The 27362-nt window shown below is 43.5% G+C and overlaps 1 protein-coding gene across 3 annotated transcripts in view; it reads left to right on the plus strand.

The window, feature by feature from the left end:
- The first annotated feature begins 292 nt into the window (after positions 1-292).
- LOC120929492 (17-beta-hydroxysteroid dehydrogenase type 6-like) overlaps positions 293-27362 on the plus strand; it is a 65148-nt gene continuing 38078 nt past the window's right edge. The window contains exons 1-2 of one of the 3 annotated variants that reach the window (XM_040340974.1): positions 327-387; positions 2267-2292. The gene's annotated coding sequence lies outside the window, so the exon portion shown is untranslated. Of the gene's footprint in view, positions 388-2266; positions 2293-27362 lie in introns of all 3 variants that reach the window. The other 2 variants (XM_040340973.1, XM_040340975.1) reach the window with 2 other exon arrangements.

The raw sequence follows: 27362 nt of genomic DNA on the forward strand, positions 1-27362 counted from the left end.
AAATCTTTGAGAATACCATACTCGCCTCTCAAAGTTACGGCGGCGTAGCGTATAGGAGATACGCTACGCCCAACTAAAGGTATGTGAATCTAGCCCAATTTTGAACTGGAAATAACCTAAATGGTGGTAATACTGAATATGTTATGAATGTATTATTTAAAAAAAATATTCTTAGTACTTGTTTCTAGTTCTTTTTAAATCCACTGCTGTAAAAAACTGTAATAGTGGAGAACTGTACAGACTGCAAAACTGTGTCACCACCTACTGACTGACGTGTGACTATGTTTATCAGCAGCAGCACTTCTTTTAAGAATGTACCAGAGACTTGCAGCGTGGAGGAGAAATACAAAGGAAAGGTAGTCGCCTAAACGTAGCTACTGCACAAAGGTACTTTATTTCTCAGATTGGGGGTTATTAACTAAAGGCAAATCCACTTTGCACAACAAGCTTTAGTGTCTAGAAGCAGAAAAAAATATGTTTTCGTAGAGTTTCTTAGAGTGTTTTTCCAGCAGAAATGCTCCTAAACACTACTAGAAGTAGCTTTTTTCCCCCCTTTTACTGCATCAATGCTAATAAAACGCTGCTAAAACACTACTACAAAAAGCTATTACCAGCATTTGTTATCCAGTGATTTTTCCAGCCTTTTTTTAGCCTAAAAAAAATGCTAGTGTGCATGGAGCCTAATTGTATTCTTTTTATAGTAATGACATAAAGTGCTTTTACTTCTATATAATGGATGATAACAATAGTATAAATATGACAGTCGTGTATTTGTTGTGTATTTAGATGCAAGCACTAGTATGAGACAAACCACTAGTCCTAGTAAATGCTTTTGGCAGTTACTATTTTATCTCACATTCAGTGATAAGGGCTCAGCTAGAAACCTGGCTTACTTGTCACATTTAGGGTGGAAATATAGGCAAAATAAAAAAAGAACATTTTGGCCCGGATTCACAAAGCACTTGCGCCGACGTATCTCGAGATACGCCGCGTAAGTGCAAATATGCGCCATCGTATCTGTGCGCCGTGCCCACAATACTAAGATACGCCTAAAAACAGGCTTCATTCCACCGACGTAACTTGCCTACGCCGGCGTTGAGTGGGCGCATATTTACGCTGAACGCATGTGGCGCTCCCATTGATTTTCGATTCAAATATGCAAATGAGGAAGATACGCCGATTCACGATTGTACTTGCGCCCGACGCAGGCTACAACTAGTGCGCGTAAGTTGTACGTACTGTGTAAAATGATGCCCCATAAAGGAGGTGTAACTCAGCAGCATCCATGCAAAGGGCTGCACCAGGGAACACAAGCCCGCGTATTTTACGTAGTTTACGTTGGACGTGTATATGACTAGGCGTAGGTTACGCTCACGCCGTAGGCAGTGATCCGGCGTATCTTAGGCAGTTGTTCCGACGTGATTGTGAGCATGCGCACTGAGATGCGCCCACAGGACGGCGCATGCGCCGTTCGTTATACGTATCTGTCTGGCGCTCGGCCCATCATTTGCAAGGCTCACGCCCACTTCCAACTACGCTGGCTTTCGCCTAGGAAACCCAGCGCAGTTTTGGGAGGAAGTGCTTTGTGAATTCCATGCTTGCCTCTCTGCGCTGCGTCGGCGTAGCGTAAAGGAGATACGCTACGGCGGCATAAATGTGCGCCGCTGTTTTATTACCTGTTGAACCTGTCATTAGATCAGTTTTTTTCATCTTCCTTTCACAGACCAAGCAGTCCAGAAAAAAATATAAAAATAATAAATAAATAAAAATATTTACACAGACCTGAAAGCATATAATAAACGCCCCACACACTTAAAAATGTGATATAACGTATATCAAGTACAATAGATATATAGTAGTTTTATTACCTGTTGAACCTGCCATTAGATCTGTTTTTTCATCTTCCTTTAACCACTTCCATACCGGGCCTATTCTGGCATTTCTCTCCTACATGTAAAAATCATAATTACTCAGAACCGCCAAACATTATATATATTTTTGAGCAGACATCCCAGGGAATAAAATGACAGTCATTGCATGGTATTTGCGCAATCATTATTCAAAAGCTTTTTTTTTTTTAAACGGTTTAATGAATTAAAAAGTAACAAAACATTAAAGTTAACCCATTTTTTTTGTATAATGTGAAAGATGATGTTATGCTGAGTAAATAGATACCCAACATGTCACGCTTTAAAATTGCGCACACTCATGGAATGGGGCCAAACTTTGGCACTTAAAAATCTCTTATTTTTTTTTTGTTTTACAGGTTACCAGCTTAGAGTTACAGAGGAGGTATAGTGCTAGAATTATTTTAAATGTTTAATTTTTTTATTCATTATTTTTTTTACACCTTTTTAACATTTTAATTTTTTTGTTATCACTTTTATTCCTATTACAAGGAATGTAAACATCCCTTGTAATAGAAATCTATTGTGACAGGTCCTCTTTATGGAGCGATGCGGGGTCAATGCGATGCTGGAAAGCATGAGATCAAGAAAATAAATTCACAGATCTCATGCTTACTAGCTGCGATCGCGGCTTTGTTTACATCCGAGGCCTGGGCGTGACGTCATAACGTTGCGCCCAGGCCTCCAACGGTCATAGAGATGACTGGTGACAACCTGGTCACCGGAAATCTCTATTGTCGGCATCCGGCACAGGCCGATTCTTTCTCCGGGTCCCCGATGGCACGGGAGAGCTTGGAGAAGCACCAGATGGCTTCAGGAGGGGGGAGTCTCCTCCTGTCGCCTGTAATAATGATCAAGTGGCGGAACTGCCACTATGATCATTCTTGCTGTGCACAGAATCGCCGGCTGAAAACGAGGATATCTGAATGATGCCTGTAGCTGCACCCATCATTCAGATATTCCCACTGAAAGTCAAGGATGACATATGACGTACTCCGGGCGGGAAGTGGTTAACCACATGTCAACCAGTGCACGACAATATACGGCGGCACAATGGCTCGGCTGGGCAAATGGGCATACAGGTACGTCGCCTTTAAATCGTGGCATTGTGGGCACTGATTGCTGTATAAATGACAATGGTCCCAAAATAGCGTCAAAAGTGTCTGATGTGTCCGCCATAATGTTGCAATAAATTTTGTTTGGGTGCAATGTCGCATGACCGCGCAATTGTCAGTTAAAGCGGCAGAGTGCCGTATTGCAAAAAGTTCTCTGGTCAGGAAAGGGGTAAATTCTTCCGGGGCTGAAGTGGTTAATTGGACAAGCTGTCCAGAAAAAATAAATAACAAAAAAAAATTAGAGAGTGCTGAAAGCATATATTAAATGCCCCCACATACCTATAAATGTGATATAAAATATATCATATCAAGCACAATAGATATATAACAAACCCTAAAAGTGATTATATGCCCTAATCTAAAGGCCTAGAGGTTTCTACCACCAATTTCAATATGCAATCAAATTTTAAAAAGTCTGACGGTGAATTGACTAAACTATTCTATTTCCAGCACTACGCTCGATATACTATCAAAAAAAGTCTAATGTTAAGTTGACTGAAATGTTCCATCACCCAGTGAATCTTCCAAATCATAAGAATTTCAAAATGTGTACCCTTCACAAGCAACTGCACTTACCTGAAATTCAGATTTAATAACAATTTCTACCTTACAACAATAGAAATACAGTCAGCACATTAGCTTAACCACTTAGGCTGCATTCACACCTAGGCGTAGGCAATAGCGGCGTTTTCCAGCTTTTTCTTCCGGCGTTTTGTCGCGCATATTCATGCTAATATGCGCGTTTGCATACAGCGTTGTCCGACGTTTTTGTACTTTGACGTTTTTGTTTTAGCCAATAGGAAAAACTATCATCTTTTCATCACTTGTTGCTATGTTGGTAGATTTTTTTAATCTTCTGCATGGGCAAACGCCCGTTGTCACGCAAGTCGCTTGAATCAAGCGTTTCCATTACTTTCTATGGGAAATGGAAACGCTCAAATACGCGCATATCGCGCGATATGCGCGTATTTGAGCGTGTATTGAACTTTTATTGACTACATGCGATGCGCGTCAGGCGCATCGGCGTTCAGATGTGAACCATGCCCATAGCCTTACATGTATTTTGGTCCCTCTGGCGTTTGTGCGCGTCGCGCTACAGGCGACAAAACGCCAAGGTGTGAATGGGCTCTTAAGCCCCGAATCTTTAGGCAGCTAAATGCCCAGGCCAGGTTTTGTGATTCGGCATTGCGTCGCTTTAACAGACAATTGCGCGGTCGTGCGACGTGGCTCCCAAACAAAATTGGCGTCCTTTTTTACCCACAAATAGAGCTTTCTTTTGGTGGTATTTGATCACCTCTGCGGTTTTTATTTTTTGCGCTATAAACAAAAATAGAGCGACAATTTTGAAAAAAATGCAATATTTTTAACTTTTTGCTGTAATAAATATCCCCCAAAAACATATATCATTTTTTTTTAGGCCGATACGTATTCTTCTACCTATTTTTGGTAAAAAAAAATCACAATAAGCGTTTATCGATTGGTTTGCGCAAAATTTATAGCGTTTACAAAATAGGGTATATTTTTATTGCATTTTTATTAATTTTTTTTTTTTACTACTAATGGCGGCGATTAGTGATTTTTTTCGTGACTGCGACATTATGGCGGACACTTCGGACAATTTTGACACATTTTTGGGACCATTGTCATTTTCACAGCAAAAAATGCATTTAAATTGCATTCTTTAGTGTGAAAATGACAGTTGCAATTTGGGAGTTAACCACAGGGGGCGCTGAACGTGTTAGGCTTCACCTAGTGTGTGTTTACAACAGTAGGGGGGTGTGGCTGTAGGTCTGATGTCATCGATTGTGTCTCCCCTATAAAGGGGATGACACGATCGATGCGCCGCCACAGTGAAGCACGGGGAAGCCGTGTTTACATACGGCTCTCCCCGTTCTTCAGCTCCGGGGAGCGATCGTGACGGAGCGGCTATAAACGGATAGCCGCGCCGTTGTCCCGGATCGCTCCCCAAGGTAAGCCGCCCGCCGCACGCAGCGGGGGGGTCCCGATCGGACCCCCGACCCGCGGAAAGGCAAGGACGTATATATACGTCCATCTGCCTGTCCGTGCCATTTTGCGGACGTAAATGGTCGTGCGGCGGGCGTTAAGTGGTTAAAGGGGTTGTAAAGGTAAATGTTTTTTCACCTTAATGCATCCTATGCATTAAGGTGAAAAAACATCTGACAGTGCTGCCCCCCCCAACCCCCGTTTTACTTACCTCACCCCTCGAAAGTCCTGTGTGCGTCCCCGTGATCCTCTTCGGTTCCCAGCCTGGCCATTGATTGGCTAGGCTGGACGGATTGATAGCAGCGCAGCCATTGGCTGGCGCTGCTGTCAATCACATCCGATGACGTGGCGCGCCAGGGGCGGGGCCGAGTAATACATTTGGTGGCTATGCCCGCCGCTGTATCATAGAAACGCGCCCGCAAAAGCTTTCCACCATGCTCGCTCGCTCGCATGAAGGTGGAAAGCTCTTGCGAGGAGGAGTCGAGACAGCCGCCGAGGGACCCCAGAAGACAGGGTTCGGGGACACTCTGTGCAAAACGAGCTGCACAGTGGAGGTAAGTATAACATGTTTGTTATTTTTTTATAAAAACATTTTTGCCTTTAGTGTTCCTTTAATAACATTTTGTGTGTAAAAGAGTTGATCCTGCCGGAAAGTGATTACTTTGGGCATCAAAGGTTGTGTGGCTACAGGCTCCACTGATGAAAATCCAACCCTAATCCTGTATAATAATAATAATAATAATAATAATAATAATAATAATAATAATAATGTTGAGCATATAAAAAACAAAAAACAGAATTCTGGGATCAGTGAATAGAAGAGAATGCTGAGAATGCTGAGAATGCCAGAGATAAAAACTAAAGATGTGGGCAGATGACACAATGCTTACAGAAATGCAAACAGAAATAAAGGAAGATAACAAGTCAGATATGGAAGCTGTAAAAGCCCAGTTCACAAAGAAACACAGCTCTAAGGTTCCATTAAAATGTGTGTGGTGTGTTAAAGCGTGTTAAGAGCTTGGAGTGGGACTTGACCCACTTTTACGATTAGCCTATAAGTGTCTCTGATTTCCTGTGTGTGTTTTTGCGTGTCCTAAACTTATGCTGCTTTCTTGTGTGTGGGGTTTTATATGGTGTAGGTTGCGGATACACACACATGCATACAATGAGGCTACTCTGATTCGATGTTCAGTATATATATATATATTCTTTCTATAATGAGGTATTCGAATGTATTCATGTTGTCATATGATTCTTCAGCATGCATATATGTATTTTTTTCGCCCTCAGAGATACATGTGACTTATATGTGTGCATACCTCCCAACTTTTTGAGATGGGAATGTGGGGCAACTATTAGAAAAAGTATGTAGGCATAGGACACACATCCTGCCATGCTCCTTAACCACTTGCCGACTGGCTCGCACTGATATACGTCTGCAGAATGGCACGGGCAGGCAAAGCAATGTACCTTCCACGCGCCTCAGAAGTGAGTCCGCGGGTCCCGCAAAATCGATTTTTGGCGGCGGCCCGCGATTGCCGTGTGGAGAGGCAGAACTAGGCCTAGGTTCTGCCTAGTGACATGACAGAGATCTACTGCTCTCTGTGATCTTTGTCATGTCACTGGTAGCCCATCCCCCCACAGTTAGAATCACTGCCTAGGACACATTTAACCCCTTGATTGCCCCCTAGTGTTTAACCCTTTCCCTGAAGGTGTCATTTACACATTAATCAGTGAATTTTGTATAGCACTGATCGCTGTGTAAATGACAATAGTCCCAAAATAGTGTCAAATGTGTCCGTTGTGTCCACCATAATGTCGCAATCCCGATAGAAATCGCAGATCGCCGCAATTACTAGTAAAAAAATTTTTTAGAATACAAATGCCATAATACTATCCCTTATTTTGTAGACGCTATAACTTTTGCGTAAACCAATCAATATACGCTTACACATATTGGCCTAAACTGAGGGGAAAAAAAATTGGGATATTTATTATAGCAAAAAGTAAAATATAATGGGGGTTATTTACGAAAGGCAAATCCACTTTGCACTGCAAGTGCAAACTACAAGTGCAAAGTGCACTTGAAGTTGCACTAAAAGTGCACTTGGAAATGCAGTCGCTGTAGATCCGAGGGGGACATGCAAGGAAAAAAAAAACAGCATTTTAGCTTGCACATGATTGGATAATAGAATCAGCAGAGCTTCCCCTCATTTCAGATCTACCCTCATATTTACAGCGACTGCACTTCCAAGTGCACTTTCAGTGCAATTTCAAGTGCACTTTGCACTTGTAGTATGCACTTGTAGTGCAAAATGGATTTGCCTTTCGTAAATAACCCCCATTGTGTTTTTTTCAAAATTGTCGCTCTTTTTTGGTTTATGGCGCAAAAAAAAAAAAAAACGCAGAGGTGATCAAATACCATCAAAAGAAAGCTCTATTTGTGGGGAAAAAAGATGTACATTTTGTTTGGTTACAGCATCGCACGACCGCGCAATTGTCAGTTAAATTGACACAAATCGCAAAAAATGGCCTGGTCATTGGTAGCCAATTCTTCCGTGGCTGAAGTGGTTAAAGTGATTGTAAAGCGTCAAGTTTTTTTTTTTTAAATAACCAACATGTCATACTTACCTCCACTGTGCAGTTAGTTTTGCGGCCCCAAACATTGTCTTCTAGGGTCCTTCGGTGGCTCTCACGGCTCTTCCTCGCATTGTATAACCCCCTAGGAGAAGCGCTCTCCCGGGGTGTTACCTTGTGGGCGTGCTCACGAGTCCATCATTTGGCGTCTATAGCCTGGCCCCGCCCCCTGCGCCCACGTCATTGGATTTGATTGACAGCAGCAGGAGCCAATGGCTGCACGCTGCTATCAATCTATCCAATCAAGAGCCGAGAACCCCGGGCAAAGAAAGAGCGTGTCTCCACCGTGGAAAATTTCAGGGCTCAGGTAAGTAATACGGAGAGGCTGGGGGTCGGTCACTACCAGGTGTTTTTTCACCTTAATGCATAGGATGCATTAAGGTGAAAAAACACGGGGATTTACAACCCCTTGAAAAGAGAATTACATTAAAAAAAAAAGATCAGAGGGACAGACGGACATTGTTCCAAATCAGGGACAGTTGGGAGCTATGTGTGTGTATATGTAATTGTTGGCCATGGACTTTGTTTGGTGCATTTATACATGTGTGCATGCATAAAAGTTTGGGTTCTTAATGAGATCTTCCCGATTATGGATACATCTCCATATGTCTACTGACATATTTATACATGTGATGATTGGGGGGTTGTTTGTGTGGGCATCCTAGGCTAACATTATCTTTCTCACCACACACAGTGTGGGCTGTGAACGCACACACATATATATTCATATGTTCATGATCGGGCTATTCTTATGTTATCTGATTTTTTAATTTTTTTACAATTATACATTTAAATGATTCTTCTTATGCATGTTTGTTTTTCGCCTTCAGAGACATATATGGCTTATGTTTATATGTAAATTTATTTTGTTCATATTTGATAGCTGATCATGGACTTTGGTGCATATACACATGCATATATACATGCATGGGATTGGAGGTTTGTTTTCAGTGGGTATTCCCTGACTATAGATACGTTTCTAGATGTCCTATATGTCCCCAGAAACAATAGGATTTTTTTATACAGCTTACCTGTAAAATCCTTTTCTTGGGAATACATCACGGGACACAGAGTCTTACTTACTTAATGGGTTATGCACCACAGGTGATTGGACACTGGTTAACCCAATTAGAATTGAGTTCCTCCCCTATATAACCCCTCCCAAATGGAGAGTGCCTCAGTTTTGTAGCAAAACAATAAGTGTCCCACGTTTAACTCAGAAGAGGGGCGGGAGCTCTGTGTCCCGTGATGTATTCCCAAGAAAATATTTTTACAGGTAAGCTGTATAAAAAAAAAAACGATTTTCTTGCTCATACACCATGGGACACAGAGCCTTAATTACTTAATGTGATGTCCCATAGCAATGCTAAAATTGAGGGGAGGGAGACACAGATCAGAAAACAAGACTGCCATTGGGCCAGAGGATCTATACTGCTGCCTGCAGTACACTACGCCCAAAGGCGGCATCCTCGTACCCTCTCACATCTACCCGGTAGACCTTAGTAAATGTATGGACCGAAGACCAAGTAGCAACCTTACAGATCTGAGCCATGGACGCCTGGTGATGCACTGCCCATGAAGCACCAACTGCTCTAGTCGAGTGCGCCTTCATCTGAAAAGGAGGAATCTTCTTTTCTAAACAATAGGCCTGAATAATGACTTGTCGAATCCAACATGCAATAGTAGATTTCAATGCTGCCTGGCCCATCCCTGGGCCCTGAAAGAATAAACAAACAATCAGTCTTTTGTATCTTAGCCATAGCTTGTAGATAAACTTTAACCGCTCTAACAACATCTAGAGAGTGTAGACCTTCTTCCTCCACAGACTGCGGATCTAGAAAAAAAACGGTAAGAAAGTCGGGTGAGGACGCAGCACCACCCTGTCATCATGAATAATCATATACGGTTCTTTACATAAAAGAGCCGCCAATTCCGATACTCTCCTTGCCGAGGATATGGCTACAAGAAAAAACTGTTTCTTTGTCAAAAGACTTAAAGAAGCATGGTATAATGGTTCAAAAGGTAGCTTCAGTAAAACAGATAATACCAAATTCAAAACCCATGGGCACACGGGAGACTTAACCAACGTAGTGCTCCCTGAACAAGGCCCGGACTAGGGAATGAGAGGCAAGCGGTTTTTGAAAGAATACCGACAAGGCCGAGATCTGGCCCTTGATAGTGCTCAAGGCCAACTTCATATTTAAGCCCAACTGAAGAATGGCAAGAATCCTATTAATGGCATACTTCCTAGGATGCCCACTTCTGGGTTTACACCAGGAAACACATGCCTTCCAGATTCTGTAGTAGATGAGCCTGGAGGCCGGCTTCCTAGCATTAACCCGAGAGGATGGGACTGGACCTGAGAGCCCAAGTTTTCACAGAATGTGGGTCTCAACAGACAAACTGTCAAATTTAGACTTTGTAGGGCAGGATGGAATACTGCACCCTGCAAAAGTAGGTCAGAGCGTAGTGGGAGAACCCAAGGTCTTCCTACTGCCATCCTTACGATTTCTACATACCAGGGTCTCCTGGGCCAAGCCGAGGCGATCAAAATCACCGGCTTTCATTTCCTCTTGACTCTCTAAAGGAATCGTGGGAGAAGAGGAACTGGAGGGAATGCATAAATCAGAGAATAACGATCCCATGAGTTTGTCAGGGCATCTTGTCCAGCTTTGCGTTGAACCGGGGTGCCAACAGGTCCGCATCTGGGGTACCCCATTTCTGACATATGATTTGAAATATGTCAGGGTGTAGAGACCATTCTCCTGGACTCAGCTGCTGGCGGCTTAAAAACCCGCCTGCCAATTTTCTACCCCTGGAATGAAGACCGCAGACAGGCGAGGAATATGCCTTTCTGCCCAGGCCAGGATGTGATCCACCTTTCTTTGGGCATCCAGCTTCTGGTTCCTCCTTGGTGATTGATATAGGCCACGGCTGTAGCATTGTTGGACTGAATCCGAACAGGCCAACCCTGCAGTCTAGCGAGTAAATTATGCGCAAGAAGTTTATCAGAGCATTATTATTGAAGGCAGCATAGTCAATATAAAAAGCTGAAATCAGTAAAAGTTCCGGCTGTTTGGGGTGGTGATGGGGGATGTGCGGGTATGCTTGAATGGGGGTATGTACTCAAGGCTGCCGTCAGTAGGGAACAGAGACCATGTTCCAATCTAGGAGACAAACAAGGAGAGAGGCGCCTCTGGGTGCAATACTTTAAAACAGTTTTAATTTTAAAAGCCACAAGTTAAAAAAACACTCACATTTTGGTGGTCAATCAAAAGCGTGTAGAAGCAATTTTTCAGAAGGATAGGTAGGTATCATCTGGTGCATCTGATGGAGTTCTTTCCCTTGTCCCTGGTACAGCGCTGTGGGATGCAGGGGATCTGTCCTTCTGCCGCTGGTGGAATCTTTATTTTTCGGCGGTGGACAGGAGGATCCTGTGCAGGCGCTGTAAGCCATGTGTGCCGATGGACGAACAGGGATGACGTCACCAGGAAAGCGACGCGTTTCTGAATGCTGGCAGCGAATGACAGGGCTGCCGCATTCCTTTCTCAAGCTTGAGAAAGCCCAGATAATCAGTTTATTAAGCAAGGGATGAACTGGAAAGGATCATGCAGCCTGCAGGGATTTCCGAGATCCCAAAAAGGAAACAGAGGACATAGAAGCCTCCACAGGAGGCAATTTGTAAGTGGCACGCACCATCTCTGCATAATATTGCACCTGCATCTTTAGCGAGGTAGCAGGAATCCTCTCATACTCTGAGCCCTTAGACTACACTTGATCCTCATCTCCAGAGAGGGATTTTTCACCCTCAGAAGGCTCATCTGATTAGAGAGCCAGAGCAGATGAAGGGGATCTACCACGTTTTCTGCTATCTTTCAAGGAGGTTGCGATAATAGTAGCATTTCTTCCTTCTAAGCCATCCAAAGCAACTTTTAAAGCATCCTCAGTAAAGTATACAGGAGCTGCCATAAGAGAAACTGCAGAACCAGACAGGGGCTCATCCTCTGCGGCTGCTATCAGGCTGACAGAAGGGAATGGTAAACTGCAGGCAAGCTCAGATTCCTTAGCCATAAGCGGGGATATTCTGATGTCTCTTTACCAGCCCTTGTACCTCTTCTTGGGGACATAGTTCTTACTGTAAAGCAAAGGTACTATCCACAAAAAAATGCAATCATTGTTGTGTTATAGTCTTACAATACACATATATTAGCTCACTGCACAACCTGATGCCAAGTAGGAGTCTTAGTTTGCCTGGTTCAAATCCACAGGGATGCTTACAGCCCACAGCTCTGTGTCAATGCCGCTTACAGAAGGCTTCTTGCATGCTGTGCTTTAAATCAGCCTCTTGGTGCCTACACACATGTGTGCTGTGTCTGCGCACGGGCACGAGAAACCACGCCCCTCCCTCCGCCCATTAGACAGCATGAATCGCGCTCCCGGCGCATGCACCCGCCACTGTCATGGCGGCACCCAGGGAGACGAGGAGAAGGGCAGAGATTACTGGGGGCATCATTGGGGGACACCTGTATGCGTTTTGTGGCAGAGCCTGCAGAGGAGGAGGTGAGCGGTGTTTTTTATTTGACCGACTTCACTGAGCTTGTTCCTGGATGGCTATGTAAGAATACACCAGGTATGCACTTACTCCCTTCAGTGGTGAAAACCAGGAAAGACATCCTACTCACAAAAGATAAATATAAAATAAATGATCCTCTTATTACCTTATCCAGCCGCAGGAAAAGCTACTAATAAGTAGTTCCAACTTTCACCCATCACACGGGCAAGTTGTGCCAACCTTCAGGTTTATTAAGGGTTCCATTAGAGAAACCTCATACCTGGACCTGTAGAAGACTATGCCAGAAACTTTTCGTGCCACAGTTGCATTAGTACACCAAAGTCTGGATCCCAGAGCCCAGACCTCCGCAGAAAGACATTACAGGCAAACCTTGTTTCTTCATTACACAAGGCCAGGGTACCACTCATCTTAGGCTTTTGATATCGGCCTGAGGTATGGATCCGATTATAGCTCCTAGGCCTCCACAGACAGACCGTCAAAAGAGCACTTTCTTCTTAACACATGTTGAACGTGACCAACCACCTTAAACACTGACAAAAAAAACTGAGGCACTCTCCATTTGGGAGGTGTTATATAGGGGAGGAACTCAATTCTAATTGGGTTAACCGGTGTCCAATCACCTGTGGTGACTACATAACCCATTAAGTAATTAAGGCTCTGTGTCCCGTGATGTATGAGCAAGAAATGTATGTTACAAAGTTTTTGGAGGATATCAATTTCCACAATAAGTTGCGGCTGTGCCTCTCGTATTTTTAGTTCTGTAGTGTATTACATGTTTTTTTTAATGTTTCACACCAAATGCAGTTCCATTTTTTCTGCACCAATACAGTCAGTTTCGGAAACTGACCGGAATCTTACTGCATGGTGTGAACTAGAGCCATTAGAATACATGGAAAACACTGCGCATGCATTTTAGTGCAAAAAAATGCGCACGGAACTGAACGGAACTGCGTCTGGTGTGAACTGGCCCTCAATTTTACATGAATACAGTGCCTTGCGAAAGTATTCGGCCCCCTTGAACTTTGCGACCTTTTGCCACATTTCAGGCTTCAAACATAAAGATATAAAACTGTAATTGTTTTTGAAGAATCAACAACAAGTGGGACACAATCATGAAGTGGAAAGAAATTTATTGGATATTTCAAACTTTAAAAAAAATTATTCAGCCCCTTTACTTTCAGTGCAGCAAACTCTCTCCAGAAGTTCAGTGAGGATCTCTGAATGATCCAATGTTGACCTAAATGACTAATGATGATAAATAGAATCCACCTGTGTGTAATCAAATCTCTGTATAAATGCACCTGCACTGTGATAGTCTCAGAGGTCCGTTTAAAGTGCAGAGAGCATCATGAAGAACAAGGAACACACCAGGCAGGTCCGAGATACTGTTGTGGAGAAGTTTAAAGCCGTATTTGGATACAAAAAGATTTCCCAAGCTTTAAACATCCCAAGGAGCACTGTGCAAGCGATAATATTGAAATGGAAGGAGTATCAGACCACTGCAAATCTACAAAGACCTGGCCGTCCCTCTAAACCTTCAGCTCATACAAGGAGAAAACTGATCAGAGATGCAGCCAAGAGGCCCATGATCACTCTGGATGAACTGCAGAGATCTACAGCTGAGGTGGGAGACTCTGTCCATAGGACAACAATCAGTCCCTGTATACTGCACAAATCTGGCCTTTATGGAAGAGTGGCAAGAAGAAAGCCATTTCTTAAAGATATCCATAACAAGTGTTGTTTAAAGTTTGCCACAAGCCACCTGGGAGACACACCAAACATGTAGAAGAAGGTGCTCTGGTCAGATGAAACCAAAAGCGAACTTTTTGGCAACAATGTTTGGCGTAAAAGCAACACAGCTCATCACCCTGAAAACACCATCCCCACTGTCAAACATGGTGGTGGCAGCATCGTGGTTTGGGCCTGCTTTTCTTCAGCAGGGACAGGGAAGATGGTTAAAATTGATGGGAAGATGGCTGGAGCCAAATACAGGACCATTCTGGAAGAAAACCTGATGGAGTCTGCAAAAGACCTGAGACTGGGACGGAGATTTGTCTTCCAACAAGACAATGATCCAAAACATAAAGCAAAATCTACAATGGAATGGTTCACAAATAAACATATCCAGGTGTTAGAATGGCCAAGTCAAAGTCCAGACCTGAATCCAATCGAGAATCTTTGGAAAGAACGGAAAACTGCTGTTCACAAGCGCTCTCCATCCAACCTCACTGAGCTTGAGCTGTTTTTCAAGGAGGAATGGGCAAACATTTCAGTCTCTCGATGTGCAAAACTGATAGAGACATACCCCAACGACTTACAGCTGTAATCGCAGCAAAAGGTGGCGCTACAAAGTATTAACTTAAGGGGGCTGAATAATTTTTCATGCCCAATTTTTCAGTTTTTTATTTTTTTTAAAAGTTTGAAATATCCAATAAATTTCGTTCTACTTCATGATTGTGTCCCACTTGTTGTTGATTCTTCAAAAAAAAAATTACAGTTTTATATATTTATGTTTGAGCCTAAAATGTGGCAAAAGATCGCAAAGTTCAAGGGGGCCGAATACTTTCGCAAGGCACTGTAAATGTTTTCTTTTGCTAATCCTTTTATCATGTTTGTATTATGCGTATTGGTTTAGTGTCACATGAAAATACTAAGAATGCACCTGACGGGACTTGAAACAGGAAATGCAATCATATGATTATGAACATCTGTTATTGAATCGTTACGTATAAATTGGTTCCGAGATTGCATCTCCTTATAGTTCTGACAAAGCAAGAAATTTCTTGTGAAACACATCAACCTCATCACCTCTTGCCTGTCCGTGCTTGGGTGTTTTTATTCAATTTTTGATACCAATAAAGTCGACATTTTATTGCATGGGTGTGCAACCACTCATCCTCTTTTCTTTTCACTTAAAGCCTGTTATGTTAAGGCAGCGACGTGATTAAATATCGTGCCAAAAATCTCCAATCTTGTAATGCACCACAGCTCATTATGGTGAGGTGGTATGCTATACATCATGCTGGAATACGTGTCTAAAGGGGCTCTAAAGTAAAAGCAAAGGTCAACAAAGCTGAAAGAATAAGACTTTACTGCTTTCGAACCACCCACCGCATATATACTGCGGCAGGGCGACCCGGCTGCACACAATCATGTACTTGTACGTGATTTTGTACACGCGACCTAGGAGACACGCGCGTGCCGCTGCTCCTGCTGTGATCGTTAGGAGGAAAGGCAGAACCGCGGTCTGCCTATATAAACAAGGCAGACCACTGTTCTGTCAGGGAGTAAAAGAGATATCTAGTGTTTCAGCTAAGCTGACGCATGCGTGGAAGCATTGACCTTCCAGGGGTCACGCATGTCGCCGCGTCATCGTCGCGGCGACGTCGCGGCCACGTCACCGTATTCGCTGTCCATGGGGAATTTGGTCTGATGGTGTGTACAGCCATCAGACCAAAATCCGGCAGCGGACATGTCCGTTGAAAACGGTCCGGCGGACCGTTTTCATCGGACAGTCCGACCGTGTGTACAAGGCCTTAGTGTCAGATTTGTCTGCTGCAATGCGCAGTCAAACCTAACAATCGCTGATCGCCGCCATTACTAGTAAAAAATATTTAAAAAAATAAAAAATAAAAAGTCCCTAAATCTATCCCATAGTTTGTAGACGCTATAACTTTTGCGCAAACCAATCAATATACACTTATTGAGATTTTTTTATCAAAAACATGTAGCAGAATACATATTGTACTAAATTGTGACTTTTGGCACTTTACGCCAGTGCTGAAGTGGTTAAGGCAGACTTCATAACATTTTTGGCATGCTGCTGGAAGAAAGAGGCAGGAGCTGAAGTTTCTGCTGAGCAACTAAACCAATCCTTTGGCAGGGGAAGGAGTTACTGCTCTGCAAAGGAGGCCACAGAGGGACGCGAATCGCCATCTTGGATCTATGTGTTGAGAGACGGAGAAGCAAGAATGGTGTATCCTGGAGTTTCCAGCACTGACTGGAAAACCTTTGCACCAAGTGTCAGCTGTGGGCCTGTCGGGTTGAGAATAGTGATTACCGACACCAGAGTGTGCTTCATCCCTAAAGGTAACCTGGCGCTCTACACAGCGGGAGGCTATGAATCGATTGGGTTCCTGTGCTCAAAGTGCTCAAGACCAGGGATGAGCTTAACACCCCCCCCCCCCCCCCCGGTTCGTTTGGCATCAGAACCTTCAAACGGACCGAACGCGCAAACTTTAGAACCCCATTAAAGTCTATAGGACGCAAACATTCAAAATCAAAAGTGCTAATTTTAAAGGCTAATATCCAAGTTATTGTCCTAAAAAGGGTTTGGGGACCGGGTCCTGCCCCAGGGAACATGTATCAATGCAAAAAAAAAGTTTTAAAAACTGAAGTTTTTCCAAGAGCAGTGATTTTAATGATGCTTAAAGTGAAAAAAAGGTGAAATATTCCTTTAAATATCGTACCTGCTGGGTGTCTATAGTATGCCTGTGAAGTGGCACGTGTTTCCCGTGTTTAGAACTGTCCCTGCAAAAAAATGGCATGCCCCCCCCCCCCCCCAGGCCATTACCAGCCCCTTTGGGTCTTGTATAGATAATAATCGGAAACCCCGCATCCAAATTAAAAAAGGAAAGGCCTATATACTCTGAACAGCAAGATACAGGCGGTGCAAACAAGACAGGTTTGTTGTTAAGTAGAATCTGTTTGTAATTTTTAACTGGTACATTTTTAAAGTGTAGCTCCAGCCAAAAAATCTATTTTTATTTTTTTGGAAAACATAGGGAAGGGTTATCACCCCTGTAACATTTGTTTTGCTGTCTGTGCACCTGTTCAGAAGATTTCACCTCACTTTCTGTCCCAATGACAAATGTTTTTTTGAAAATTTGGGTTTTAGTGAAACAAGGATTGATGATAAAGCATCAGTGGAGAGGAGACACCTCTTACATGAGAGAATTTCCCTTCCTAGGGGTAGATTTCCTCTCACTTCCTGTTGTCTCCTTCCGTTTGCAAGTAGGAGTCGTTTGTAAGTTGGATGTTTAAAAGTAGGGGCCTGCTGTATATACTCTGCAGAAATTTGGGCCTTAGGTGTTGGTGTTGCCACAACACTGTAAGCCCTCACAGTTAGTCTTGGTGGGCCATGGAACACCCTGCTGTGAACTATTATATAAAAAATTGTAATTACATGCCATTGTTGAACAGTGGTAGAAAAATTGTGCCTTTGGTGGTGGTGGTGGTGCTGGTGCTGGTGCCACAACACTGTAAGTCCTCACAGTTACTCTTGGTGGGTGCAGGAATGGGCCCTGCTGTTAAATATTAGATCAAGAATTGTAATTACATGCACCTGTTGAACAGGGGCAGAAAAATTGGGCCTTTGGTGGTGGTGGTGGTGTTGCCACAACACTGTAAGCCCTCGCAGTTACTCTTGGTGGGCGCAGGAACGGGCCCTGCTGTGAAATGTTAGATCAAGAATTGTAACTACATGCCCCTGTTGAACAGGGGCAGAAAAATTGGGCCTTAGGCACTGGTTCCACAACACAGCAAACCCTCACAGATACTCTAGTTGGAGCGCAGGAATGAGCCCTGCTGCAAAGTATTGCATCAAAAATTGTATTTACACGCCCCTGTTAAACAGGGGCAGAAAAATTGGGCCACTGGTGCTGGTGCCACAACACTGCAACCCCTCACAGATACTTTAGTTGGAGCGCAGGAATGAGCCCGCTGCAAAGTATTGCATCAAAAATTGGGCCTTAGCCACTGGTGGAGGTGCCCAGAACCAAAAATGTTCTTACAAGCTATCAGCATGATCATTGAGGAGGAAGAGTATAGTCACTCAACATAACAGGATAGTCACTCAGCATCAGCATTGGCAGTCTTGAAGGGATCTGATATTTAAAAAAAATAATTTGGTTACATCAGCATCAGGTGCTTGGTAGCTGGTGGTGATCCAAGACTGATTAACTTTTATGAAGGTAAGTCAATCGACCGACTCGGTGGACAGGTGCACCCTGTGATTGGTTACAAAGCCTCCAGCGGCACTGAATCGTGCGTTCCGAAAGAACGCTAGATGCAGGACATGCCAGTAGCCAGTAACAATTTTTTTTCATTTTTTTTTTTACAATTTTTTTTATTTATAATGCTTTCTTTTTTTTAAGGGGGGGGGGACCGTGTCAGTGTGTTTTTTATTTTATTTTTTTATTTTCTACATTATTATTTTTTATTCTTTTGTTTTTTTAATCTTTATTTTTTTAATTTATTTTTTCAGCCCTGTTGGGGGGCTTTGGTGAGATATCAGGGGTTTTAACAGACCTCTGACATCTCCCCTTTGAGACAGGGAAAGGGACTAGACACACATGTTCCCCAGTCCCTTTCTCAGCAGCATCAGCTGCGCTGTAAATGAAAGGAGAGAAGACAACGTCTTCTCTTCATTCATAAACTGAAACATTGTAAACACAGGTTACGATGTTTCAGTTATGTGAATGGACAGAGTCAGTGATCACTGACTCTGTCCATTCGGAGCAGTAAGGAGCCGGATTTACCGGCTCCTACCCCGCTCTCCATCCTGACAATTCCAGGGGTGGAGGAGGAGCACGGGAGGGGAGAGAAACATGGCGGGATACACGGCGAGAGAGAGAAACATGGGGGACACGGAGGGATACACGGAGGGAGAGAGAAACACGGGGAACACGGAGAGAGAGAGAAACACGGTGGGGGACATGGAGGGAGGGAGACAGACTGCAGCAAAACGGAGGGTGCTGGAGGAGGACACGGAACAGTCAGCGGTGATCGTGTGTGGGGGAATTACAAGCACCGATCACTGCTGATTTTAAAGCAGCTGAAAGCCACGCGGGGGGAGGGGGTGTAGAGAGAAGCGGAGAAATTACTTTTAAGCGGTGATCTGTGCTTGTAACTTCCCCATGCACTGATCACCGCCGACAGTACAAGTATCGGGTGAAGCATCGGGAGCATTTGCCCGAGTACAAGTACTCGGGCAAATGCTTGGTATCGGTCCCGATACCGATACTAGTATCGGTATCGGGACAACCCTAGTCCAAATCTTCCCTGGACTTTCTGGTGTAATGTGACTCTGTGTATTATAATACAATCTGTGCCAGTCTCCCAGAACTCTCACCTTACTGCTGCTGAATAGTGCATGTAGCATGGGTGTAAGCGTCTCCAGGAATGTGCTGCCCAGTCCTCTCCAGGTCCTCTCCTGTATGTCAGCCTCTTGTGTTGACTAGTGACACTGGTCCCAAAAATGATGAACCTAGTATGTGCTCAGCGCACCATGTATGCAGGGGAGGAAGAGAGGAAAAGGATGCCTCCAATGGTGAAATATCTTCAAATCTTTATTAAAAACGCTAAAAATGTGACTCTTACATGGATAAAAAGTGAATATGCATAAAAGTAAACAAGTCGCAGCGCCGTCTTACGTCTCCTCTGATGTCTTCCGGTCTACGGCAGTCACGCGTAATCCCTTTCCCTACGCCGTTACGTCAAGTGCCTCGTGACTTCATCAGGGGAACCTGATTGGTTGTCGAGAGACCATAGATATATAGTGGAGACAGGAAGTTAATGATCCGCCATTTTCTTGTAGTCCATATCTGACTAAAGGCGCGGCCATTGTTTTGGTGGGGTAACTATTAACTAATCCACCATTTTCTTGGAGAACGAAAACATAATTCTAGGAGTACTGCTGTTTCCTCTTGCTCAGGCTCATCAAGCCATGAGGAATTACACAGAGATGTATTGTATACAACACTCTATACTGAAATGATCCATATCTATGCCGATACATTTCATTTCAATCTCGACTCCAGGATAAGGCAACTTGTGAGAAATAAAATAAAGAAAATGATATTAATATTAAAATAAACCAATAATATAAAGGGGGTATATGATAGCGATATCTGGATTACCCCATATGAGGGTAGCACAAGACAAAAAAGAAAAAATACAATATTTATACACCCCCGACTGTCGAAAAACCAAAGAAACATAAACATGTACTATACCTAATATAGGATGACCAATATTCAATATCATATTTCTTAAATAATTGAACAAAATAAGGGAGATTCTGGGCCAGATTCACAAAGAGATACGACGGTGTATCTCCTGATACACCGTTGTATCTCTGACTTACACTGGTCTTATCTATGCACCTGATTCATAGAATCAGTTACGCATAGATATGGCTAAGATCCGACAGGTGTAACTGTGTTACACCGTCGGATCTTATTTGTAATTTAAAAATGGCGCGGAGGGCGTTCCCGCTGATTTACGTTGAATAATATGTAAATCAGCGAGATACGCGAATTCACGAACGTACGCGGACCCGACGCAGTGTTGTTACTTACCCCTGCTTCTATGAGGCGCAGCCAATGTTAAGTATAGCCGTCGTTCCCGCGTCGATTTTGAATTTTTTACGTCATTTGCGTACGCCGATTCAGAAACCTGCGCATCGCAAGTTACGCTCACGTCAAAACCACTGACGTCCTAGTGACGTCAGTGGGAGCAATGCACGCCGGGAAATTTCGCGGACGGCGCATGCTCATTTAAAGCGGCGTGGGAACGCGCCTGATTTAAATAGTACACTCCCCCTAGCCGCGGAATTTGAATTCCGCCGGGGGATTTGCGAGACGCCGCCGCAAGTTTGGAGGTAAGTGGTTTGTGAATTACCCACTTGCCTCTCAAACTTGCGGCAGGGTATCTTAAATCAGATAGATCACACGGATCTAAAGATCCGCTGATCTACCTGAATCTAGCCCTCTATGTCTAAGTATAAAACCTGTGGATTCTAATCAAAGTGTCCACAGCATGTTAATAAGAATAACAATAGAGAAAATGTATAATAAAAAGTTTCTAAAAATGACTAAGAAAACAATCGAGGTCGAAGTCCATATTCATTCCACCTGGAGTTAGTGTCCTAAGAGTGTGTATCCATCGAGATTCTTTTTGACTGATATCTCTGATTTTATGGCTTCCCCTCCGTGACCCCTTAAATTTCTCTATATCCCAAAATTTTAGTTGTGTGGGGTCTTGATTGTGTACCTTTGCAAAGTGTCGCGATACACTCTGTTTCGGAAAACCTTTTGCAATATTTCGTATATGTTCCTCTATTCTAACTTTGAGAGCCCTCTTAGTTCTGCCCACATACTGTAATTTGCAGTTACACTGGAGTACATACACCACTCCTTCTGTATGGTATCCTATGAAGTCTCTGATAGTGTGTGTTTGTCCTGTATTACTTCCAATAAACTCTGTTTTTTTGCCTTAAAATAGTTTAGCATGTCTGCATGCATAGCAGTTTCTGCAAGGAAAAAAAGCCCTTTTCATTGAAGAATGAGTAACTAGGTTTGGGGGGTGGTGCAATCACTGCATGTACCAGCATATCCCTTAACCACTTCCATACAGGGCACGTATACACCTTCCCGCCCAAGCCAATTTTCAGCTTTCAGCACTGTCGCACTTTGAATGGCAATTGCGCGGTCATGCTACACTGTACCCAAACAAAATTGGCGTCCTTTTTACCCACAAATAGAGCTTTCTTTTGGTGGTATTTGATCACCTCTGCGATTTTTTTTTTCCCGCAACAACTAAAAAAAGACCGAAAATTTTGAAAAAAACTACGTTTTTATTTTTTTCTGTAATTTTTTTGTAAATAAGTATGTTTTCTCTTTCAATTACGGGCACTGATATGGTGGCATTGATGGGCACAGATGAGATGGCACTGATGGACATCGACGAGGTAGTACTGACGGGCACAGATGAGGTGGCACTGATTGGCGGCGCTGGTATGTGGCACTGATGGGCACACATAGGCGGCACTCATGGGCACACATAGGCGGCACTGATGGGCATTCATGGGCGGCACTGATGGGCACTCATGGGCGGCACTGGGCACTCATGGGCGGCACAGATGGGCACTCATGGGCGGCACAGATGGGCACTGTGGGGTGGCACTTATGGGTGGCACAGATGGGCACTGTGGGGTGGCACAGATGGGCACTGTGGGGTGGCACAGATGGGCACTGTGGGGTGGCACTGATGGACACTGTGGGGTGGCACTGATGGACACTGTGGGGCGGCACTGATGGACACTGTGGGGCGGCACTGATTTACTTGTTGCCAGTCAGTGCCCATTTGTGGGCACTGATTGGCATCTTTTTTTTTTTTGCATCTTTTTTTTTTTTCAGACTTTTTTTTTTTACTTTTTTTTTTCCCCTTTTTTTTAAGTTTTGCCCTTCCCTAGTGGGCATCCCTGGTGGTCCATGTGGCGATCCGAGGGGGGGCTGCGCTGATAAACAATCAGCGCGAACCCCCCCTGTCAGGAGAGCCGCCGATCGGCTTTCCTCTACTCGCCTCTGTCAGACGCGAGTGAGGAAGAGCCATCAACGGCTCTTCCTGTTTACATCGTGATCAGCCTTGGTTGGACACGGCTGATCACGTGGTAAAGAGCCTCCGTGAGAGACTCTTTACCGAGATTGGTGTTGCGGGGTGTCAGACTGACACCCCACAACAACGATCGCCGCTATATGCGCCCCCCAGGGCGCGCAGCGGCTAAGAATCCTGAGGACGTCATATGACGTCCAGTCAGGATTCTACAACCACTTTGCCGACGTCAATTTGTCATTGGCGGGCGGCAAGTGGTTAAGGTGGGTGCTCTTTTATAAATGATTCTTGGTCTATCTGGAAGGATGCTTTTCAAATCTTTGTAATTTAATAGAATGTGCCAGTGGCGTTGTACCAATTTGGCTACTTATTTGTGTTGGACATTATAGTCCAATATAAGACAAGGTGCATCTTCTTTGTATTTTAATTTGTTCTTATTTTGTAGCATATCGTGTCTATCCAAATCTTGTACATGTTTGATTTGTTCTTTGATCCAGGAATCATAATATCCCTTCTTTTCAAATCTTTTACCTATCAGTTTTGCCTGTTCAATAAAATCTTCCTCCTTGGTACAATTCCTTTTTAGCCTAATTAACTGTCCTTTCGGTATGTTATAGAGCCAAGGTTTGTGATGACAGCTCTCCACTGATAGGTAACTGTTGGTGTCCACTGCTTTGAAGTATGTTTTCGTTGTAATTTTATTTTCTTCTATCGTAATACTAAATCCAAAAAGTCAACTGTTTTTTCATCTATCTTCCATACTAGGCGAATATTCTTTTTGTTATTATTCAACTTCTCTAGAAAGTTTTCAAATTTTTCTCTACTCCCATTCCATATTATAATAACATTGTCAATGAATCTTTTGTACAATGGTAGTTCAGTGAGTGTGTTTTCATACACAGCCTGTTCTTCCCACTGTGCCATAAAGGCATTCGCCACACTGGGGGCAAACTTCGCCCCCATGGCTATGCCTATAGCCTGTTTGTAATAGGTTTGGTTATGCCAGAAATAATTATATTTAAGGCAAAATTCCAGACATTTGATCAAATATTTGCGTTGTTTGCAGATCAAATTGCTTTGCATACATAATAGCCATTTCATGGCATGACAGGCATCATGATGTCAAACAATGGTATATAACGATGCGACATCAGCTGTGGCTAGTAGAGTGCGGCCTTCTAGTACTGGTACTGAGTTGATTAATTGAAGTATATGCTTAGTATCTTTGAGGTATGCTTGTGTACCCTGGACTGCTGGATGGATAAAGTAATCTATATATTGTCCCATCCTGGATGTAAGCGATTCAATGCCATTAACAATTGGCCGTCCAGGTGGATTATCTTTTGACTTATGGATTTTTGGGACAGTGTATATCACTGGGATCCTGCAAGTTTCTGGAACATTCCCAAATTGACCAAGAGTTTTAATTCCTTTTTATATTTGATGGTGGGATTGCCTAATAACTTAATATAGGTGTTTTCATCTTGTAACTGTCTGTTTATTTCTCCCAAATATTGTTCTTTTGTTTGTATCACGATTGCACCCCCTTTGTCCGCCGGGCAGATTACTATATAATTTCTTTCAGTGAGTTGTTTCAGGCCTTTCTTCATTTGTATTGGATCAAACTTCTTCTTTAGTTCCAGAGATTCAAGATCTTGTAGAACTATTTTTTTAAACACTTCAATATGTTGATTATCCGATACCTGTGGGTTGAAAACAGAATTGTTTCGCAGCGTGCTATGTATGGGATTGGTGCTAGATAAAACTGGTGCATTTTGTTTAAATATATTGCATAGGAAATATTTCTTCATGATGAGCTTCCTAACATATTTCCGAATCCCAATATACGTATCAAACTTACTGAGATTTTTAACAGGTGCATGTTTAAGTCCCCTATCTAGTACTATTAATTCCTCAGTGGTCAGTTGGATTGTACTCAAATTGACAACATTTTCTCCTAATATTCTCTTTTTCTTTTTAAATCTCTTTCCTGCTCTGTTTCCCCTCTCGTTCTTGGCTTGATCTTGTTCTGTCCTCTTGGAATCATCTTCTGGGGGAGCAGTGGGGGTCTTGAGTTTGTCTTCAGGGGGAGTACTCCCTCCTCTCCCTGTCTAAAAAAGGACATTGTGTCTCATAATAGTGTTGATCATAGTAGTGACATTGGTCATTATGGTATTGATCTTGGTAGGCTCTAATGGGCTCAAATCTGTTGTAAACCTCTATTGGGGTTCTGTTATATCCTCCATATTGTTCTTGTACTTGAGGAGGTCCTCTATTATCCCTTTGGTTTCTGTCATTCTGTTGCCCATTATTGTGAGTTTTTTTTAATGTTTTTTTTTTAAAAAATTCCCATTCTTTCTTCGGGGAAAAGAGGTACATAATTTCCATTATTCTGCTGTTCATATTGTGGTCTTACTGTTTCCCTGTACGGGCCCTGATCTTCCCATCTGGGTGGGGCTCGTATATATGATGTTGTGGGATCCTGTATTTTTACTTCCCTTACTGGTGTAGATTGTGTCAAACTTGGTTGAGTCGGTTCTACCTTGTGTTGCCATTTGAAGACATGGTCTGCCTTGTAATCCGCCACGTCTCGTTGGAACTTTTTAATCTTCCGTTGTTGAACTTCCAAGTCTTTAGCCACAAAATCTTTATTTAGTGATGTGGCGAGTGTGAAAGTCGCCTGATTCCTTATGAGGTTCTAGTTTAATTTTGATATCCTCTATTTGTTGTTGTACTAGTCGAGCCTTTTTCTGTTTCCTTTTCAGTCGAAATTTAACCCCTTCCACACTCTTGTTGTTAAAAAACTCGAACCATTCCTCCATCGATTCCTTATCATCGAATCCATCATTGGGTGGTAATTCCCACCTTATCCTCCTAGAGGCTATGTTCTCTTTGATGTATTGATCAAAAGTGTTTACATCCCACCATAAGGAGACTTTCTTCTCCATCAGATGGCCTAGTTTTCTGGTTAAACTTTCCAAATCTGTATTAAGTGTTTTATTATGTGAATTAAACATTTCCTCTAAATTAACATTTCTGTTCTCCATGAACGTAAAAACGTCCATCGTCCATCGACACTGCAGAATTATTATTATTATTTTTTGCCAATCTGAAAAATGATCCGATCCGTGACTCTGATCCGAGGAACGATCCGAACCGTGAGTTTTTTGATCCGTTGCACCCCTAGTGAGCAGTATGTACAGGAGAGAAGTGTGGAGGGTATGACAGTGAGTAGTATGTACAGGAGAGGAGTGTGGAGGGTATGACAGTGAGTATTTTGTACAGGAGAGGAGTGTGGAGGGTATGACAGTGGACAGTGTGTACAGGAAAGAAGTGTGTGTGGAGGGTATGACAGTGAGCAGTATGTAGAGGAGTTGAGTGTAAGTGGTATGACAGCAGGCACTATGTACAGGTGAGGAGGCTGAATGAATCTAGGGCCGTGTACACACCAGCAAACATGTACGATGAAACCGGTCCGCCGGACCGTTTTCACCGTACATGTCTGCCCGGGGATTTCTGTACGATGGCTGTACTAACCATCGTACAGAAATCCGCGCGTAAACAATACGCAGGGCGTGTCCGCGGTGTTGCCGCGTCGATGACGCGGCGACGTGGGCGGGCCTGCCAGTTAAATGCTTCCACGCATGCGTCGAAGTCATTCGACGCATGCAAGGGATGGCGGGCGCTCGGACATGTACGGTAGGTCTGTACAGACGACCGAACATGTCCGAGGGGACAGGATTCCAGCGGACTGTTTTAAAACAAGTCCAGGAATATTTGTCCGCTGGGAAAAGGCCCGGCGGGCAAATGTTTGCTGGAATCCTGCACGCTTGGGCCTACACACGACCGAACATGTCTGCTGAAACTGGCCCGCAGACCAGTTTCAGCAGACATGTTTGGTCATACAGGGCCTTAGAAGGAAAAATGTAAAGGTTTGTGGAAGGTTGTTTAGGGACTGCGTAGTGATTAAGCGGGCCATACATGGATTGAAATTAAGCCAATTAAGCAGAGACCTGCCATAGTCGATCTATGTATGAGCTAGCTAGTTGTACACAAGTCAATCTATTGATCTACTTAAGTACAACCAGCCTGTCAGGTTTTTCCCAAAACAATCAGTGCTGTCAGCTATAGTTTGCAACACTGATTATTGTATTGTGTGGATAGGGAAGGCTCCCCACTGGCAGAACATAATAATACTGCAAGAGTAATTCCCCCATCCACTGGTCAGCAGGTGAGAGGGTGTGTGGGGACAGGCTGGAGAGAGAGGTCTGTCAGCAGGAGGTGTGAAGTGTTCATGGAGGGATATCAATTAGCGGGTGGGGGAGTAACTGTCATCTGCAGGTTGGGAAATGGTCACCTGTGATCATGGGTGTGCGCCCCAAAGCTCAAACACACGTGTGTGTGTATATAGAAAAATTGTAAAATGTATTAGAAAATGGACGATGTCAGTAGAGCTGTAAACGTGTCAGTTGGGAACAGATTGGTGTCAGTAGGGCAGTGGACAGTGTCAGTAATTTTTAATTAATGTTTTACAATAAAAAAAAAATATTATTTAAAAAAAAAAAATTAAGAACCCAGTTGAAAGGGCTTTGGTGCTTTGGCGCTGCACAGGATGATTAGGATGATTAGGGTGTGCCCAGCCACACCCCCTGCGCCTGTGATGTAAGTTGAAGGGGGGTTACTTCCGGGTATCGCGGCTCCGGCACTGTGATTCGCCGGAGCCGCGATGAT

The sequence above is a fragment of the Rana temporaria genome, chromosome 2 (assembly GCF_905171775.1).
Source record: "Rana temporaria chromosome 2, aRanTem1.1, whole genome shotgun sequence".
Lineage (NCBI taxonomy): Eukaryota > Metazoa > Chordata > Amphibia > Anura > Ranidae > Rana > Rana temporaria.